The sequence below is a fragment of the Cibotium barometz genome, chromosome 50, assembly GCF_041138505.1.
Source record: "Cibotium barometz isolate CiBa-2024 chromosome 50, ASM4113850v1, whole genome shotgun sequence".
NCBI classification, from domain to species: Eukaryota; Viridiplantae; Streptophyta; class Polypodiopsida; order Cyatheales; family Cibotiaceae; genus Cibotium; species Cibotium barometz.
In genome coordinates this window covers 41,170,101-41,189,495 of record NC_141095.1, presented here as the reverse complement: position 1 = coordinate 41,189,495, position 19,395 = coordinate 41,170,101, and positions in this window count along the sequence as shown.

The following is a 19,395-nucleotide window of genomic DNA, read 5'->3' as shown; positions in this document are numbered from 1 at the left end:
CCAGGGAAACTGCAGCCTCTAGACACTCCATAGATGAAGTGGGAATGTATCAGTATGGACTTTGTCACTGGACTACCTTCAGTGCAATCAGGTTACAACTCCATTTTTGTGGTAGTTGACAGACTAACCAAAAGTGCCCATCTGATTCCAGTGAAAGAAACATACACTACAGTGGATGTTGCCAGAGTTTTCCTTAAAGAAATCTTCAGATTGCACGGCTTACCCCCCCAGGAGGATAGTAAGTGACAGAGATCCCAATTCACATCGAAATTCTAGACTGCATTCTTCTAAGCAGTAGGAACTTTCTTGGATCTCAGCACAACCTATTACCCTGAAACAAATGGCCAGACTGAAAGAGTGAATCGGGTAATTGAATATATCCTTCAGTCATGCTACCGGGGCAGGGAACCCAAGAAGTGGTTAAGCCATTTACATCTAGTCGAATTTGCTTACATCTAAATGAATTTGCTTACATCTAGTCGAATTTGCTTACAATGCTTCTTATCATCGAAGCATTGGGATGAGTCCTTTCAAAGCTTTGTCTGGACAAGATTGCCTTACACCGTTGACTTGGTCTGATCCATTGATCAGAGTCCAAATGTCTAAACAAATGCTTGATAACATGGACCAGCAAATGCAATCAATCCGTAAAGATATAAAGGCAGCCCAAGATAGACAAAAGCAGTATGCGGATAAAAAGAGATCAGAGAGAGAGAGAGTTTGAAGAATCAGATATGGTCTTCATTCCAGTACGACCAAAAAGAAGTTCCTTATCCATAGGGAAGTACAAGAAGCTCTCTCCCAGATACTCTGGGCCGTATGCTATTATAAATAAAGTGGGCGATCCAGCCTACAAACTTCTTCTGCCTCCCCATCTCAAGGTACATGATGTATTCCATGTCAGTTTGCTTAAGAAATATGTACCCAACCCGAGTCACATGCTTGATGATTGATCAACAATTGATTTCTCCGACTCAAGGCCAGATGGTACTCCAACCTGAGGAAATCCTTGACGTTTGAGAGAAGATTCTCAGGAGCAGAGTCCTCAGAGAATTTTTGGTAAAGTGGAAGTTCTTTCCTCTAGAAGACGCCACGTGGGAGAAAGAAGAAGAGTTGGTAAAGGATTACCCCCACTTTGCGAGATGAGGACATCTTGCGTTTTTCAAGTGTGGGAGAGGATGTAAGATTCCTCCTTAGCCTGAATAATGAATAAGCCTTTACCTCAATACCCTGTAATCATTTTCTGTTTCTGAATACAAGAAAATATTAGTTTTTCCTTGTTTTTGCCTAGTGAGATAAAAATTTCTAGAGAGTGGTAGTTCAATATTAAGATATTTTTGGATATATAAATTCTACAAATATCAAAAATATGTTTCCCTAAAATAGAAAATAAAAATAAATTTTCCAAGGTGCAATTGGAATTAATTAAAAATGATTTAAAAGACCTTAGCCTAAGGGTCAAGATTTTCTGAAAATTTTGGATCATGGTCCAATTAAGGTTCCTATGGACCAATAAGATTAATCCAAGTGTTGGGATGAGATAAATCCAATGAATAAAAGAAAATACCCAAAAATGAGGCCCACATAAGATGAAGAGTTGACTGAGTACAAGATTGATTAGTTAAAAATTATGAAATATTACTAAAAAATGAGATATTTTGGAGTGATCATTCATTTTTGACACGTTAGTAAGGAAACGGGGAGCCTTCAAGGAGGCACCTAATTCACATGTGTGGAGGAGTTTTAAACTCAAAAATAATAAGATATTTTTATCTTTCCTCTCTCCTGGATCAAACCAAATAAAAAAGGGAGCCAAACCGGTCCAAATCTTGTCCAAATTCAGCCAAACTGAAGCTGGAAAATTCTAGAATTTAATTGGACTCAGTTAGTGGCCTCCCTCACCTATAAATAGACCCTCATTCTTTTGTATTCTCATCTGCAAACTAGATCATGCCAGTATTACTCTAAAATAAGCATATTTTCTATTATCCTCTACAAATTGGAGAGATTGGAGCTTCTCTCTCTTCATCAACTGGAAAGATTGGAGCTTCTCTCTCTCTCTTCATCAACCTTCTTTGGAGTCTTCATCAACATACTAAACTAATTGATTGGTTGGGGGCCTCTCCTCAGACTAAAGAATCAAGCAAAATAAGAGGTAAAGTGTGACTTTATGGTCTTTTTCTTAATCTCTAAATGTTTCTCACTTCTCAACCCCTCTCAAGCTTGAGAAGTATTCAATTGAATGGCTCTTTAGTGCAACTGAACCTCTCTAATGAATTTTAGTGATTAAACACATAAAGTTTCCATTTATGCTTAAATTAAAATGTTTTTTAAGCATATCTCTCTCTCCCCCAAAGAATGGTCATTCCTATGACCTATTCTATATGCAAATGATGCTTCTCGTGAAGCAATTCTCAAATCTAAAAGTAAATTCTATGCTTGTCAAATTAGAAGCCAAAGAAGTGGCCTTTTCATGCTTTTATGCTATTTAAATTATGGAAAACTTAGGAATCAAGTCCATAATTGGATATTGATCCAAATGATAGTTATTCTATCATATTGTATTATTAAAACTTTATGCTTTCAAAATTATTAAAAATTATCAGTAATAGCAGCGAAGCCATGGTAAAATTTCTGAAACAATTAACACATAAATCATTTTCATACATAATATGAAAAGAGGACTTCCTACCATATTCTAGGATTAACCATCCTAGGTTAATTAAATAATTCTCATCATAACCATGGAAAAATTGATTTTTATGTTTATACATAAATAGTTAATTAGGAAAAAGGAGAACTTCTAGTAATTCATTTTTATGTGATAAAAGAGAAATTCCCATGACAATAGAAATCCATGTATTCCAATGAGGAAAGAGAAAAATTTGAAATACTAAAATAATGGATATTTTATTTCCAGGAGAGAGGAGAGATAAACATATCTTATTATTATTTAGTTTAAAACTCCTCCACGCATGTGAATTAGGTGCCTCTTTGAAGGCTCCCCCTTTCCTTACTAACGTGTCAAAATTGAATGATCACTCCAACATATCTCATTTTTTAGTAATATTTCATAATTTTTAACTAATAAATCTTGTACTCAGTCAAATCTTCATCTTATGTGGGCCTCATTTTTGGGTATTTTCTTTTATTCATTGGATTTATCTCATCCCAACACTTGGATTAATCTTATTGGTCCATAGGAGCCTTAATTGGACCATGATCCGAAATTTGCTTCGATGTGATAAGAAGCATTGTAAGCAAATTCGATTAGATGTAAGCAAATTCAACTAGATGTAAGCAAATTCGACTAGATGTAAATGGCTTAACCACTTCTTGGGTTCCCTGCCACCGCAGCATGACCGAAGGATATATTTAATTACCTGATTCACTCTTTCAGTCTGGCCATCTGTTTCGGGGTGATAGGCTGTGCTGAGATCCAAGAAAGTTCCTACTGCTTCGAAGAATGCAATCCAGAATTTCGATGTGAATTGGGGATCTCTGTCACTTACTATCCTCCTGGGGGGTAAGCCGTGCAATCTGGAGATTTCTTTAAGAAAAACTCTGGCAACATCCACTGCAGTGTATGTTTCTTTCACTAGAATCAGATGGGCACTTTTGGTTAGTCTGTCAACCACCACAAAAATGGAGTTGTAACCTGATTGCACTGAAGGTATTCCAGTGACAAAGTCCATACTGATACATTTCCACTTCATCTATGGAGTGTCTAGAGGCTGCAGTTTCCCTGGCATCTTGACTCTCTCTGCCACCTTGACTCTCTAACACATTAAGCATTTTTGCACATGAGCAAGTACATCCTTTTTGAGTCCTGGCCAGAAGAAGCTTTTCTTCACAGACATATAGGTTTTTATAATCCCTGGATGTACAGCTATCAGGCTATCATGGGATTCTCTCAGAATTCTTCCCTTTATTCCCTCATCATTGGGGATACATAGCTGATTATTATAATACGTGCATCCTTCATCCAATTTGTGTACCCAAGAACTCGACTCATTTCCTGAGGAGTCTTGCTTTCCTGCATCAGAAGGGTAGCAATAGTAGGGGCAAAGCATTTGTCCTGCATGATTTTCTCCTTTGCTTCACTGATCAATGGATTTAACACCACTGTAATTGTTGCAAAAAGCAAGGAGGCTTTTCTGCTGAGTGCATCTGCAACCACATTTTCTTTCTCTAATCGATACTTGATTTCAAAATCAAATTCTAGCAGGGTCTGCATCCATCTCCTTTTACGCATATTGAGATCCCTTTGGGTGAAGATCCACTTCAGAATTTGATGATCTGTCACATCAAGGTGAACCTCTGTCCCAAAAGATAATGTCTCCACAACTTCAGAGCATACACTACTACTACTACCTCCAAGTCATGGACGCTCTCATGTGTTCTGAGTTTTCTGGATTTATAGGCCACTGCATGACCTTCCTGCATAAGAGCACCACCTAAGGAAAACCCTGTGGCATCAGTAACTACCGCAAAGGGTTTGGTAGATCTGGCAACTTAAGGACATGGTTGGTTACTAAGGCTGTCTTCAGCTTGTCAAAGGCACTCTGACACATTGCAGTCCACTGAAAAAGTGCACTCTTCTTAAGAAGATTAGTTAAAGGGGATGCTATATTAGCATACCTAGGTATAAAGATCCTATACCATCCGGTTAATCCTAGGAATCCTCTGACTTCCTTTACTGTCTTGGGTTCTGGCCATCCTACTACTGCTTGGATCTTTGCGAAGTCAGGAGAAATCCCATCCTTTGCATAAAAATAAATTTAACTAAAATTCTTCTTTAATTTTTTAAATAAAATATCCATTATTTTAGTATTCTAAATTTTTCTCTTTCCTCATTGGAATACATGGATTTCTATTGTCATGGGAATTTCTCTTTTATCACATAAAAATGAATTACTAGAAGTTCTCCTTTTTTCTAATTAACTATTTATGTATAAACATAAAAATCAAATTTTCCATGGTTATGGTGAGAATTATTCAATTAACCTAGGATGATTAATCCTAGAATATGGTAGGAAGTCCTCTTTTCATATTATGTATGAAAATGATTTATGTGTTAATTTTTTTAGAAATTTTACCATGGCTCCGCTGCTATTACTGATAATTTTCAATAATTTTGAAAGCATAAAGTTTTAATAATACAATATGATAGAATAACTATCATTTGGATCAATATCCAATTATGGACTTGATTCCTAAGTTTTTCATAATTTAAATAGCATAAAAGCATTAAAAGTGTAAGATTTCTCCCCAGCCTCTCAAAATGTCCAGCATATTCCCCTGTAATCAATTCCCTCTTCAGAAATATAAGAGATCTCGTCTCTGCCTGTTTTAACATAGAGAGAGAAAATATTCTAGAGAGAGAATATTCAAATTATGAATATTTTTGGATAGAAAAATAACTCATCTTATTAAAATAAGTTCCCCTGAAACAGAAATTCAAAAAGAACTTTTCAATGTGCAATTAGAATTAATTGGAAATGGATATGAAGGACCTTAGCCTAAGGGTCTAGATTTTCAAAAAAATTTGGATTATGGTCCAATTAAGGTTCCTATGGGCCAATAGCATCAATCCATGTGTAGGGAGGAGATAAATCCAATTTGTAAAAGAAGATACCCAAAAATGAGTAAATGCTCACATAAGATGAAGAGTTGACTATGTACAAGGTTTATTAGTATGAGCAATATCAAAAATATGAGATATTTTGGGTATAATGATTCCATTTTGACACATATGTAAGGAAGGGGAGTCCATTAAAGGAGATGCATATTTCACATGCTTGAATGAGTTTTAAACTCAAAAATAATGTGATATTTTTATCTCTCCTCTCTCTTGAATCAAACCAAATCAAAATGGAACCAAACCGAATCAAAAAGTAACCAAACTAGATCCAAATCTAGTCCAAATTCAACCAGACTAAATCTAGAAAATTCTAGAATTCAGTTAGCTTTGGTTAGAGCTTCCCTCTCCTATAAATAGAACATGAGTCCTTTGAACTAGAGTTATGCTGAAATAATGCTAATTTCTACTATTCTCTAAAATTCTCTCCAAATTGAAGAAATTGGAGCTTCCCTCTTCTTCAATCCCCATTGGTGGCTCCATCAACATACTTAACCAATTGATTGGTTGGGGGCCTCTACCGTGAACAAAGAATCAAGCATTTTGTAAGGTAAATGGTGAATTTTGATCTTTTCTCTATAATTTCTCAATGTTTCTCTCTTCTCAACCCCTCGCAAGCTTGAGAAGCTTAATTGGAATGGTCTTTGAATACTATTGAAGTTAATTGATGAATGGTAGTGAAGAGTTACATAATTTGATGAATGTTATTGAAGTTAATTGATTAATGATAGTAAAGAATTACATAAATTTTCATTTATGCTTAATTCTAATGGTTTTTATGTAATTTATCTCTCTCACTCAAGAAATGGTCATACTCATGATCCATTCTCAATCCAAATGAAGCTTTTCATAAAGCTTTTCGTTAATCCAAGATTAATCTATGCTGGAGGCCAAATTAATGGCTTTTTTCTATGCTTTTAGTTTATGTATTTCATGAATATTGATGATTCAATCCATTATTAGATTAATGATCCAATTAGGGATCATTCTAATCATTCCCTTAATGATAAGCTTTATCCTTCAAAATAATTTGAGATTTGTCAGTCATAGTAGTAGCGGAGTTATGGTAAAAGTTTTATAAAAATTACACATAAATCAATTTCATTCAAAGCATGAAAAGAGAACTTCCTACTATAGTCAAGGAATTATAATCTAGATTATTTGAAAGAATTTTATTGTAATCATGGAGAAATTGATTTTTATGCTATGCATAATTGATGATTATTTTATTATAAAAGTGTTACTTTTATCATATTTGGATTTCATGCAGAGGTATACATAAAAGTTGATTATTTTATTATAAAAGTGTGACTTTTATCATATTTGAATTTCATGCATAGAGGTATGCATAAAAGTTGATTATTTTATTATAAAAGTGTTACTTTTATCATATTTGGATTTCATGCATAGAGGTATGCATAAAAGTTGATAATTTTATTATAAAAGTGTGACTTTTATCATATTTGGATTTCATGCATAGAGGTATGCATAAAAGTTGATAATTTTATTATAAAAGTGTGACTTTTATCATATTTGGATTTCATGCATAGAGGTATGCATAAAAGTTGATAATTTTATTATAAAAGTGTGACTTTTATCATATTTGAATTTCATGCATAGAGGTATGCATAAAAGTTGATTATTTTATTATAAAAGTGTTACTTTTATCATATTTGAATTTCATGCATAGAGGTATGCATAAAAGATGATTTTTTTATTATAAAAGTGTGACTTTTATCATAATTGAATTTCATGCATAGAGGTATGCATAAAAGTTGATTATTTTATTATAAAAGTGTGACTTTTATCATATTTGAATTTCATGCATAGAGGTATGCATAAAAGTTGATTATTTTATTGTAAAAGTGTTACTTTTATCATATTGGATTTCATGCATAGAGGTATGCATAAAAGATATTCTTTTTATACTAAAAGTGTGATTTTTCATCATAAATGAATTTTATGCATAACTTAGATGCATAAGAGAAATTCTTTTATTCTAAAAGTGTAATTCCTACCAAATTGAATTTATGCATAAGAAGATGCATAAAAGATTGATTTTAAATTCAAGTGTCATTCTCATCTAAATTGAATTTATGCATAGGAAAATGCATAAAAGATTGAAATTTAATTCAAAAGTGTCATTTTCATTTAAAATGAATTTATGCATAGGAAGATGCATAAAAGATTGATTTTTATTTCAAAAATGTTAGTCTCCTTAAATGGAATTTATGCATAAATAAATGTGTAGAGAAATCTTATATCAAATATAAGAATTCTCTTGTATTCTATAAAAAGATATGAAATGTGATATGATGTGATAAGAGGTGTATGAGATGTGATAAGATGCATATGAGATGAGTTAGGATGTGATAAGATGAGTTAAGATGTGTATGGGATGAGGTAAGAAGTGTATGTGATGGGATAAGATGTATATGGGTTGTGATAGGGCGAGAATGGATATGATGTAAAAGAATAGATGTGAAGGCGTATGGGGTTATATGAATAGGAATGTGAAAATGGATGTATGTATGTGGATATGTGGATGTGAAAATGGGAGTGTGGATGTATGAATGTGAAAATGAATGTATGCATGAAGATGTAGATGTATGGATGTGAATGAGAATGTAGATGTGGATGTATACATGGAGATGTGGATGTATGCATGTAGATGTAGATGTATGGATGTGAATGAGAATGTGGATGTGTATGTATACATGGAGATGTAGATGTATGCATGTAGATGTAGATGTATGGATGTGAATGTGAATGTGGATGTGGATATATGCATGGAGATGTGAATGTATGGATGAGATGTGGATGTGGATGTGAATGCATGGATGTGAATGTGAATGGGGATGTGGATGTATGCATGGAGATGTGGATGTATGCATGTAGATGTAGATGTGTGAATACGGATGTGGATGTATGTATATGGATGTGGGATTAGAGGTATGATGTGGATGTACGAACATGGAGGTGTATGTAGAATACTAAATGTGAATGAGTATTGTGAAATATTGTGTTGTCGATATGAGTGAATGGATGAGAATGAGTATACATATGAATGGAAAATGGAATAAGTAATGTGGACTGAGGAGGGATAATGTGGAATGACGAGAGTTTGATTTAGAAACTGTATTTTGTGACTGTTTATAAATGATTGTTTTATGTCAAGAATGCTAGGGAAGCATTTTGACCGTCTTGTGGATTAAGGTCATGAAGACCTAACTGTTAAAGTTGCAACTACTGACGGAGAGTCAATGGAGGATGTCTCGCGTAGCAAGGTCGACCAAGGTCTTGACCAGCCTTGGTTCGATTTAAATGGTGAGCTTCCGGTACGGTGGATGAGGGACCAAGGAAGCGGCCTATGAGTGAAGCGCTAGGTCACCTGCTAGACAAAGGATCCTAGAGGGTGCTGACCATACGGTGCTCGGGTTCTGGGTCACCGAAGATACCCACACGTGCGTCATGGAAGATATTGGAACAAGGAGTAAGAGTTGTTTTCTGAAACCGGGCATGGATCTGGTTGACTGACCTTGCTGGTCCTCAACGGATGAGTCCATGGCTCTTTTATATGGATCTGTGGGTTGATCTTGCTGATCTTCCACGGAGATTCCATTCTGTTATATGAATATATTGTCGGTTACTATGAGCTAGGAACTATGGAAAAGGTCATTGAGTGAACAGGTGGTGAGCGTTCTGGTTGCTAATGATGCCATAAGTATACCGATGAATGAATGACAGGAAATAAGGATTCAACCAGAGACTATGAGGATTGTCATCAGTGACATAATGGTTTCATTAAAGGATTGTTTTAAAGTTAGCTGATGCTAAGAAAAAGGCAATTTCATATTGGGTGTGTAAGTGGTGTGACTAGTTTTATGTTTGCATGAACTTCCGGCTAGGGGACCTTTGAACTCTGTTCCTTGGTACCTGGGACAAAACCTAACCAAATTCTTAATTGGATCCCATCACTACAGTGGTTGGGCGGTTGGCTAACCCATGGGACTGGATGGGGTTAGGCTGGACTGATGGATCCGTAAATCGAAACTCAATTTCTGTTTACGATAGATAAAGTAAATCCCGGATAGTATTTGTTCTATGGATAGGAATCAACGGCTGTGCCTCTTAATGGGAAAAAAAGCGTTGATTCTAATGATCCAAGTGCAAGTTTCTTCCTTGATCTGACCAAGTATCTTTATAGGTGCAATCGGCGGATCAACTTGATCAGTAATGGTCTTGACTACGTTAGAGTAAAGAGTTATCCTGGTGGAATCGCCCGTACTTTCCAGGTGAAGGAAGTTTTTTCGGGTTCGATTTTGGAAAAACCGATGGATTAGTCTCTTGTCCGGATATCCATGGGCGAGGCCCCGAGTGTGGGACCCCTGTCCCGCGTGAGAAGTGCTACTTCCGCTGCTAGTACCCCGAATCCGTTGCTCGGTGGGAACAGGGATCTTACAGTTGGTATCAGAGCCAAATTGAAAGCTAATAAGGATAATTAAATTCTTATCTGAAATTGGTAATAAGAATTCAAAAACAGCATTTTCATAATGTATTTTCATTCCGTAAGCTCCTTTATTGAAGAAATTGTAATCAAAGAAATTGTTTTTATAGATGGAAGTTTCCCATTTATCTGGTATTCCCGACCTCACCCAGTCTCAAGATATGATTGCATTTGCCTTCGAGCATCTCATCTCTTCCGCTTCAACTCGAACAAGCCGAGCAAGACTTGTACGCCATTTCGAGGAATTATATTTTCCTAACCTAGTGGAGAGACAATAGCATAAGTGGTTTGCAGGGCTATATATCCACGCCTCTTGCAACCGGCATGCAATGCTGAGGCAGAACCTCTCATTGGCCACACATGATTTTGATAAAGCTGAAAATGACGCGTGGTGTCATTCTATATCATTCAACGCCTCAAAATTTCAGACTTGCTTGCCGAGTTTATAGACTCTTTAGTCGATTTATCCCTAAGGAGAAAATAATAGCTCCCTTCGCAATTAGAGAAATTATGTAACAAGGCATGACTATGGCCCAGTACCGTCGTCTTATGCGTCTCTCGAGGAGATTTTGAATTTTGGAGCCGAGCCACTCTATGTATTTATTGCAACTTGTATATAAATATACAAATGTTTTTTTTATTTAAGTGATTGTTTACGGACGATCGGATAAAGAAAAATCTGTTTATCAGAGCCAATTGGCTAATAAAGATCAACTGAGAAGCCAAATATGTCAAAAATTTATCAAGAAGCACAAAAAGGTTGTAATTGTGTGATATAATTCATACAATTTGATATTCAAACTCAAAATTTATAAATTAGTAAGATGATGATTTCAAATGTGGTTGATATGATTTTAATTTTGTTTGAGAACTGATGAATTGATTTGGATTTTGATTGAAAAATGATGATTTCTGAAATTTAGTTGAAATATAATAACCTGAGCAAAACCACAATGAGGATGAATGGGACGAGTCCCTGTGATGATAAATGATGATAATGATTTCAGCAAATCACTATGAGATTAGTGGATTGTGCTGTCAAATTGCTACTGTTAATACTTGACACGGATGATCAAATTAAGGGATGTCAAATTGAGAACTTACTTAACTGAAATTCCCATGGAGGAATGTTCAGAAGGAAATTTTTCGGTCTACTGGACCATTATCGTGTTAAAGATATGAATGATATGATCTGAATGAATTGTTATTTAATGATGAGTTCTATATAAGGGATATTTATCCCCGTATTCTGTTGGGTTGACCTGAATATAAGGAACCCCAGAATAAATTGGATCTTAAGAAAAAGAGTTGTCCTCTACTTTGCGAGATAAGGACATCTCGCACTTTTTAAGTGGGGTAGAATGTAAGATTTCTCCCCCAGCCTTCGAGGTATACAGGAGTAAGAATCTTATAATTATTCCCTCTCTAAATAAAAGAAAGATTTTGTTTAAAAAGAGAAGACACTTTACCCAGAATACCTTCTCAGGAGCCCACCTATTTTAAAGATTCAGAACGATGAATTCAGAAGTGAGAACCGGTGTTTTGGATGCCAAGGTTTTGACCATCAGTTAAAAGACTGCCCGACTCCTACCATGAAAAGGGCACAGGGAAGTCTAGAACCCAAATTCAGAGACCAATTCCTTCATACCAATCTAATCAGGGTCCGTCTCGGACAAGATTGCTTAACTCCATTAACTAGGTCCGACCCATTGATTAGGGTCGAGATGACCAGTCAAATGCTTGACGACTTAGAGCAACAGATGCAGGCAATTCATAAAGATATAAACGCTGCCCAGGATCAGCAGAGACAATATACAGATAAGAAGAGGACAATTAGAGAATTCAAAGAAGCAGTTATAGTCTTCATTTGAATACGGACCAAAAGAATTTCTTTATCTCTAGGGGAGTATAAGTAGTTATCCCCCAGATATTGTGGACCAAAGAAAGTAGGTGACCTAGCCTACGAACTTCTTTTATCTCTTCATCTCAAAGTTCTTAATGCCTTCTATAGAAAAATGTGCCAAACCCAAATCATGAAAAGACGGTAAAACTTCAGTGGCAAGATACCGTTTTTGGCTTGCCTCTCAGAGGTCCTTTTGTTAGATCACCTCATACCACTGAGATAGGTGCGGCAATAACCAACAGAATTATTCCCATAGATGAGTTACCTTATACGTGCGCAGCTTGTGAGTGCTGCTTTTGTGATCATATGATGGACGGGCTTATGGAAGTGTAAAGAGTTCTTCTATCATTACTATATATGTTTCAAGAATGAATAAAGTTTAAATCTTGTTCTTGTCTTGACCCTTACTCTCTTTGAGACTTTTTATTTGGTGGTTAATCTTAATTAAATCTTTCTCTAAGTCTCATGTTCGTGCATCTCGCGCGAAATTATCCCAAGTTTGCGAGATGAGGACATCTCGTGTTTTTCAAGTGGGAGAGAATGTAAGATTCCTCCCCGGCCTCTCAAAATGTCAAGCATATTCCTCTGTAATCAATTCCCTCTTCAGAAATATAAGAGATCTCGTCTCTGCCTGTTTTAACATAGAGAGAGAGAAAATATTCTAGAGAGAGAATATTTAGATTATGAATATTTTTGGATAGAAAAATAACTCATCTTATTAAAATAAGTTCCCCTGAAATAGAAATTCAAAAAGAACTTTTCAATGTGCAATTAGAATTAATTGGAAATGGATATGAAGGACCTTAGCCTAAGGGTCTAGATTTTTAAAAAATTTTGGATTATGGTCCAATTAAGGTTCCTATGGGCCAATAGCATCAATCCATGTGTAGGGAGGAGATAAATCCAATTTGTAAAAGAAGATACCCAAAAATGAGTAAATGCTCACATAAGATGAAGAGTTGACTATGTACAAGGTTTATTAGTATGAGCAATATAAAAAATATGAGATATTTTGGGTATAATGATTCCATTTTGACACATATGTAAGGAAGGGGAGTCCATTAAAGGAGGTGCATATTTCACATGCTTGAATGAGTTTTAAACTCAAAAATAATGTGATATTTTTATCTCTCCTCTCTCTTGAACCAAACCAAATCAAAATGGAACCAAACCGAATCAAAAAGTAACCAAACTAGGTCCAAATCTAGTCCAAATTCAACCAAACTAAAATTGGAAAATTCTAGAATTCAGTTAGCTTTGGTTAGAGCTTCTCTCTCCTATAAATAGAACATGAGTCCTTTGAAAAAAATAGAAGAATTTTACTATACTAGAGTTATGTTGAAATAATGCTAATTTCTACTATTCTCTAAAATTCTCTCCAAATTGAAGAAATTGGAGCTTTCCTCTTTCTTCAATCCCCATTGGTGGCTCCATCAACATACTTAACCAATTGATTGGTTGAGGGCCTCTACCATGAACAAAGAATCAAGCAATTTGTAAGGTAATTAGTGAATTTTGATCATTTTCTATAATTTCTCAATGTTTCTCTCTTCTCAACCCCGCTCAAGCTTGAGAAGCTTAATTGGAATGGTTTTTGAATGCTATTGAAGTTAATTGATGAATGGTAGTGAAGAGTTACATAATTTGATGAATGCTATTGAAGTTAATTGATTAATGATAGTTAAGAACTACATAAATTTCCATTTATGCTTAATTCTAATGGTTTTTATGTAATTTCTCTCTCTCACTCAATAAATGGTCATACTCATGACCCATTCTCAATCCAAATGAAGCTTTTCATAAAGCTTTTCCTTAATCCAAGATTAATCTATGCTTGAGGCCAAATTAATGGCTTTTTTTCTATGCTTTTAGTTTATGTATTTTATGAATATTGATGATTCAATCCGTTATGGATTAATGATCCAATTAGGGATCATTCTATTTATTTCCTTAATGATAAGCTTTATCCCTTAGAAAATTTGAGATTTATCAGTCATAGCAGTGGAACTATGGCAAAATTTTTATAAAAATTACGCATAAAATAATTTCATTCAAAGCATGAAAAGAGGACTTCCTACCATATTCTAGGAATTATCATCCTAGATTAATTGAAAGATATTCATTGTAATCATAGAGAAATTGATTTTTATATTATACATAATTGATTTTCATGCATAGAGGTATGCATAAAAGATTATTATTTTAACATAAAAGTGTTACTTTTATCATAATTAGATTTCATGCATAGAGGTATGCATAAAAGATTATTATTTTAATGTAAAAGTGTTACTTTTATTATATTTGAATTTCATGCATAGAGATATGCTTAAAAGATGATTATTTTATTACAAAAGTGTTACTTTTAGCATAATTGAATTTCATGCATAGAGGTATGCATAAAAGATGATTATTTTATTACAAAAGTGTTACTTTTAGCATAATTGGATTTCATGCATATAGAGGTATGCATAAAAGATGATTATTTTATTGTAAAAGTGTTACTTTTATCATAATTGGATTTCATGCATAGAGGTATGCATAAAAGTTGATTATTTTATTATAAAAGTGTTACTTTTATCATATTTGGATTTCATGCATAGAGGTATGCATAAAAGTTGATTATTTTATTATAAAAGTGTTACTTTTATCATATTTGGATTTCATGCATAGAGATATGCATAAAAGTTGATTATTTTATTATAAAAGTGTTACTTTTATCATATTTGAATTTCACGCATAGAGGTATGCATAAAAGTTGATTATTTTATTGTAAAAGTGTTATTTTTATCATATTGGATTTCATGCATAGAGGTATGCATAAAAGATATTCTTTTTATACTAAAAGTGTGATTTTCATCATAAATGGATTTTATGCATAACTTAGATGCATAAGAGAAATTCTTTTATTCTAAAAGTGTAATTCCTACCAAATTGAATTTATGCATAAGAAGATGCATAAAAGATTGATTTTAAATTTAAAAGTGTCATTCTCATCTAAATTGAATTTATGCATAGGAAAATGCATAAAAGATTGAAATTTAATTCAACAGTGTCATTTTCATTTAAAATGAATTTATGCATAGGAAGATGCATAAAAGATTGATTTTTACTTCGAAAGTATTAATCTCCTTAAATAGAATTTATGCATAAATAAATGTGTAAAGAAATCTTATATCAAATATAAGAATTCTCTTGTATTCTATAAATAGATATGAGATGTAATAGGATGTGATAAGAGGTGTATAAGATGTGATAAGAGGTGATAAGATGCTTATGAAATAAATTAGGAGGTGATAAGATGAATTAAGATGTGATAAGATGTGTATGGGATGAGGTAAGAAGTGTATGTGATAGGATAAGATGTATATGGGTTGTGATGATAGGGCGAGAATGGATGTGATGTAAAAGATTAGATGTGAAGGCATATGGGGCTATATGAATGGGAATGTGAAAATGGATGTATGTATGTGGATGTGTGGATGTGGAGATGGGAGTGTGGATGTATAAATGTGAAAATGGATGTATGCATGAAGATGTATATGCATAGATGTGAATGTGGATGTAGATACGGATGTATAGATCTGAATGGGAATGTGGATGTGGATGTATGTGAATGTGGATGTAGATGTGGATGTATAGATGTGAATGTGGAATGTGGATGTGGATGTATGTATGTATGTGGATGTAGATGTAGATGTGGATGTATAGATGTGAATGGGAATGTGGATGTGGATGTATGTGAATGTGGATGTAGATGTGAATGTATAGATGTGAATGTGGAATGTGGATGTGGATGTATGTATGTATGTGGATGTAGATGTGGATGTATAGATGTGAATGGGAATGTGGATATGGATGTATATATGTATGTGGATGTGGATGTATGAATGAGGACGTGATAGTGGATGTATGCATGTGGATGTGGATGTATGGATGTGGATATAGATGTGTATGTATGAATGTGGATATGGGATGTGGATGTATAAATGAGGATGTAAAAATGGATGTATGCATGTAGATGTGGATGTATGGATGTGAACGTGAATGTGTATATGAATTAATGTGTCGTCGATATGAGGAAATGGATGAGAATGAGTACACATTGAATGGAATGTGGAATAAGTAATGTGGACTAAGGAGGGATAATGTGGAAAGACGAGAGTTCGATTTAGAAACTATATTTTGTGACTGTTTGTAAATGACTGTTTTATGTCAAGAATGCTAGGGAAGCATTTTGACCGTCTTGTGGATTAAGGTCATGAAGACCTAACTGTTAAAGTTGCAACTGCTGACGGAGAGTCAATGGAGGACGTCTCGCGTAGCAAGGTCGACCGAGGTCTTGACCAGCCTCGGTTCGATTTAAATGGTGAGCTTTCGGTATGGTGGATGAGGGACCAAGAAAGCGGCCTATGAGTGAAGCGCTAGGTCACCTACGAAGGATCCTAGAGGGTGCTGACCATACGGTGCTCAGGCTCTGGGTCGCCGAAGATACCCACACGTGCGTCGTGGAAGATATTGGAATAAAGAGTAAGAATTGTTTTCTGAAACCGGGCATGGATCTAGTTGATTGACCTTGCTGGTTCTCAACGGATGAGTCCATGGCTCTTTTATATGGATCTGTGGGTTGATCTTGCTGATCTTCCACGGAGATTCCATTCTGTTATATGAATATATTGCCGGTTACTACTATGAGCTAGGAACTATGGAAAAGGCCCCTGAGTGAACAGGTGGTGAGCGTTCTGGTTGCCAATGATGCCATAAGTATACCGATGAATGAATGACTGGAAATAAGGATTCAACCAGAGACTATGAGGATTGTCATCAGTGACATAATGGTTTCATTAAAGGATTGTTTTAAAGTTAGCTGATGCTAAGAAAAAGGCAATTTCATATTGGGTGTGTAAGTGGTGTGACTAGTTTTATGTTTGCATGAACTTCCGGCTAGGGGGCCTTGGAACTCTTTTCCTTGGTACCCGGGACAAAACCTAACCAAATTCTTAATTGGATCCCATCACTACAGCGGTTGGCTAACCCATGGGACTGGATGGGGTTAGGCTGGACTGATGGATCCGTAAATCGAGACTCAATTTTTGTTTACGATAGATAAAGTAAATCCCGGATAGTATTTGTTCTATGGATAGGAATCAACGGCGGCTGTGCCTCTTAATGGGAAAAAAAGCGTTGATCCCAATGATCCAAGTGCAAGTTTCTTCCTTGATCTGAGCGAGTATCTTTATAGGTGCAGTCGGCGGATCAACTTGATCAGTAATGGTCTTGACTACGTTAGAGTAAAGAGTTATCCTGGTGGAATCGCCCGTACTTTCCGGGTGAAGGAAGTTTTTTTGGGTTCGATTTTGGAAAAACCGACGGATTAGTCTCTTGTCCGGATATCCGTGTGGGCGAGGCCCCGAGTGTGGGACCCTATCCCGCGCGAGAAGTACTACTTCCGCTGCTAGTACCGCGAATCCGTTGCTCGGTGGGAACAGGGATCTTACAAAAAGGCCACTTCTTTGGCTTCTAATTTGACAAGCATAGAATTTACTTTTAGATTTGAGAATTGCTTCACGAGAAGCATCATTTGCATATAGAATAGGTCATAGGAATGCCCATTCTTTGGGGGAGAGAGAGATATGCTTAAAAATATTTTAATTTAAGCATAAATGGAAACTTTATGTGTTTAATCACTAAAATTCATTATAGAGCTTCAGTTGCACTAAAGAGCCATTCAATTGAATACTTCTCAAGCTTGAGAGGGGTTGAGAAGTGAGAAACATTTAGAGATTAGAAAAAGACCATAAAATCACACTTTACCTCTTATTTTGCTTGATTCTTTAGTTTGAGAGAAGGCCCCCAACCAATCAATTAATTTGGTATGTTGATGAAGACTCCAAAGAAGGTTGAAGAGAGAGAGAAGCTCCAATCTCTCCAATTTGTAGAGGATAATAGAAAATATGCTTATTTTAGAGTAATACTGGCATGATCTAGTTTGCAGATGAGAATACAAAAGAATGAGGGTCTATTTATAGGTGAGGGAGGCCATTAACTGAGCCCAGCTAAGTTCTAGAATTTTCTTGCTTTAGTTTGGCTGGATTTGGACAAGATTTGGACCGGTTTGGCTCCCTTTTTTATTTGGTTTGATCCAGGAGAGAGGAGAGATAAAAATATCTTATTATTTTTGAGTTTAAAACTCCTTCACGGATGTGAATTAGGTGCCTCCTTGAAGGCTCCCCCTTTCCTTACTAACGTGTCAAAATTGAATGATCACTCCAAAATATCTCATTTTTTAGTAATATTTCATAATTTTTAACTAATAAATCTTGTACTCAGTCAACTCTTCATTTTATGTGGGCCTCATTTTTGGGTATTTTCTTTTATTCATTGGATTTATCTCATCCCAACACTTGGATTAATTTAATTGGTCCATAGGAGCCTTAATTGGACCATGATCCAAAATTTTCAGAAAATCTTGACCCTTAGGCTAAGGTCTTTTAAATCATTTTTAAGTAATTCCAATTGCACCTTGGAAAATTTATTTTGATTTTCTGTTTAAGGGAAACATAGTTTTGATATTTGTAGAATTTCTATATCCAAAAATATCTTAATATTGAACTACCACTCTCTAGATATTTTTAATTCCCTAGGCAAAAACAAGGAAAAACTAATATTTTCTTGTATTTAGAAACAGGAAATGATTACAGGGTATTGAGGTAAAGGCTTATTCATTATTCAGGCTGAGGAGGAATCTTACATTCTCTCCCACACTTGAAAAACGCGAGATGTCCTCATCTCGCAAAGTGGGGGTAATCCTTTGCCAACTCTTCTTCTTTCTCCCAGGTGGCGTCTTCTAGAGGGAAGAACTTCCACTTTACTAAAAATTCTCTGAGGACTCTGCCCTGAGAATCTTCTCCCGAACGTCAAGGATTTCCTTAGGTTGGAGTACCATCTGGCCTTGAGTCGGAGAAATCAATTATTCATCAGTATGTGACTCGGGTTGGGTACATATTTCTTAAGAAAACTGACATGGAATACATCATGTACCTTGAGATGGGGAGGCAGAAGAAGTTTGTAGGCTGCAATGCCCATTTATTTTTAATAGCATACGGCCCACAGTATCTGGGAGAGAGCTTCTTGTACTTCCCTAGGGATAAGGAACTTCTTTTTGGTCGTACTCGAATGAAGGCCATATCTGATTCTTCAAACTCTCTCTCTCTTTGATCTCTTTTTATTTGCATACTGCTTTTGTTTGTCTTGTGCTGCCTTTATATCTTTACGGATTGATTGCATTTGCTGGTCCATGTTATCAAGCATTTGTCTAGACATTTGGACTCTGATCAATGGATCAGA